The following is a 2,351-nucleotide window of genomic DNA, read 5'->3' on the forward strand; positions in this document are numbered from 1 at the left end:
CCTTTTCCAAATTAATCCACTACTATTAACATGACTCACATGGTAACCACCAGTCAACTTTTTTTCAGTAGTTTTCGTGACATAAAATTCACATATTATACAATTCCATAGTTAAGTTGCTTTTTAAAAAGTTGTATATACATTATCATTGTCAGTTCTATTGCTACATCCTTCCTTCCCACATTCATTGTTTGCTCCCCATTTCCTCTCATCCTTTCCACCTCCATCCCTATAAACCATTACAACAGTTAGAGTCTCTGTGTATCCACTCTTACTGTGCTTCAAAAACTGGTAAACCTAATACAAACAAACAAAAACACAAGAGGAAACAGAAAGAAGAAATAATCATAATAATATAAAGATAAAAATAAGGAATAAAGAAAAGACCCTGACAATATTTAAAAAGCCAGAGAAGAATTTTCTCTTGTGGAAAAATGGAGAACTAGTTGCACCTTGAACAAATTCAGGTTGTGTAAAGAGGGAGGTCAACTGACCAAATATTGTATTATACCACGGTATGATCCACCCAAATCAAGTTTATGATAATCTCTGTCTGTTAGTGAAGCTGTTTGGGCCCCTCACCTGTGGCTAGCAGGGCTCTAGTGCAAGAGGCTGAATGCACCGAGATACTCTGCAGAAGGGTTTGGGCTGCTGCCCTCTTCTTTATTAGCTTTCTACAAATTGAGTTTAAGCTCTGATACCATTCCCTTCATCATATTTGGATTTTGTTACTGTCATCTTTGGATCTCAGGCTGCTGTGCTGTTTCAATGTGGATTTAGTTGACCCCTCAGATGGCTGCTTGTTTGAATACTCGACTTTTCCAATTGATAGTTGGGGACCATCTGCTTTCTTCCTCAGACTTGGCGCAGCACCCTTATCTTCAGGGATTTCTTCATGAAGGCGAGTATTGAGCAGGACCATGTGATAAGAACATATTACTACCCTCCAGTTCCCTTTCCCATCGGATCAAAACACTGGTCTGGGTGGTTGTAAAAGGAGGAAAAGAAACATTGAAGCTGCCCATCGGTGCTCTTGGAGCCTGGGCTAGTTTCAAAGAGGGTCAAAACAAAAACAAAAACAAAAACAAAAACAGATCATTCTTGGATTGGGGCTAGAATTAAGTGGAATCCCAGAATCCATCTGCTTGTCCACAGGTTATGAGCAACTGGTTTACTTTGGCGGTCATATTACGACCAAAACAAAACCCAGCATGTACAACAACCAAAGAAAACAAAACAAAGATAGAAATGAAAGGAAGAAGAAAAACAAAAATACACCCCCTCACAAACAAACCAACAAACCAACAAACCAAAGCTAAAACATTCTCATTCATCCCCCTGGGTATAAGGCGATTGCATCGGTAACATCAATAATTTATTCAATGTCACAAAATTTAAGGTCCTGTTGATGTGAGGAGGTATGTGGTGAGCACAGTCCAACTGCGAGCTGTACTCCATGAGACGCTGCTCTGTACAGATTGATTTCTTAGGTGCTTGAGCTCTGTTTCTATTGAGCATGGGGGTTGGTGCTCGGAGAAATTTTACTATAACATTTATTACAAGGGCAGATCCTTGCCTATCAGATTAATACCTGTCATATTAAAGCAAGGGGAGCATTGAGGTACTAAATATATGGTGCGTCTGAGTCTCCTTTCATTGGATGCCCTCTGAGGCAGAGGACCACCATTTCCACAGTCTTGGGGTGGCCATCTTTTGCATCCTACCCCATCAGGGATTTTCAGTCCTAAGTCCAAGAGCACAGTAGTTTTGAAGTAGGGCCCAGTTCCTTCAGTCGGGCGTCCACGTTTAGTCCTTCTGGTGTGACCCTTGGGGGTGTCATGTTCTGTGTAAGACTAGCATCTAAGGTCATCATAGTGTTTAGTCCACGGCATGGTTCACCGAGAGCTATGTAGGAACAACTTCAAAGTATCTACCCAGGACCAAAGAGGCAGGTTTAGTTTTCCTGCAATTATTGCTTAGCTTTTGTGTTAGTTTGGGTAGACTAGAGAAACAAATCCATGGACACACATATGTGTATAAGAAAGAGATTTATATACAAGAGCAATTGAACATCGAGAAAACATCCCAGCGCAGTCCAGATCAAGTCCATAAGTTTGATATTAGTCCGTATGTCTAATACCAATCTATAAAGTCCTCTTCAGACTCATGAAACACATGCAATGACACAGAATGTAGAAGATTACAGACCAGTGGATGGGAAGTCTTTGGATCCAGTGGTACTGGAAACATCTCAGCGCTGGCAGGGGTCTCTTCATCAAGGTGAGTCCATGTTTCTTGCTAGCTGCTATGTCTTCCAGGGGGTGAGCAGAGAGAGAGAAGTGCCTCCCGCC

General features: G+C 41.4%; 1 non-coding gene across 1 annotated transcript; it reads left to right on the forward strand.

Moving 5' to 3' along the window:
- Positions 1 to 941: 941 nt before the first annotated feature.
- Positions 942 to 1,061, forward strand: LOC142447703 (small nucleolar RNA SNORA61). The gene has a single exon (XR_012784363.1). It is a non-coding gene; the product is annotated as a small nucleolar RNA SNORA61 (small nucleolar RNA).
- The last annotated feature ends 1,290 nt before the right edge of the window (positions 1,062 to 2,351 follow it).

Source organism: Tenrec ecaudatus, chromosome 4 (genome assembly GCF_050624435.1).
Source record: "Tenrec ecaudatus isolate mTenEca1 chromosome 4, mTenEca1.hap1, whole genome shotgun sequence".
NCBI classification, from domain to species: domain Eukaryota; kingdom Metazoa; phylum Chordata; class Mammalia; order Afrosoricida; family Tenrecidae; genus Tenrec; species Tenrec ecaudatus.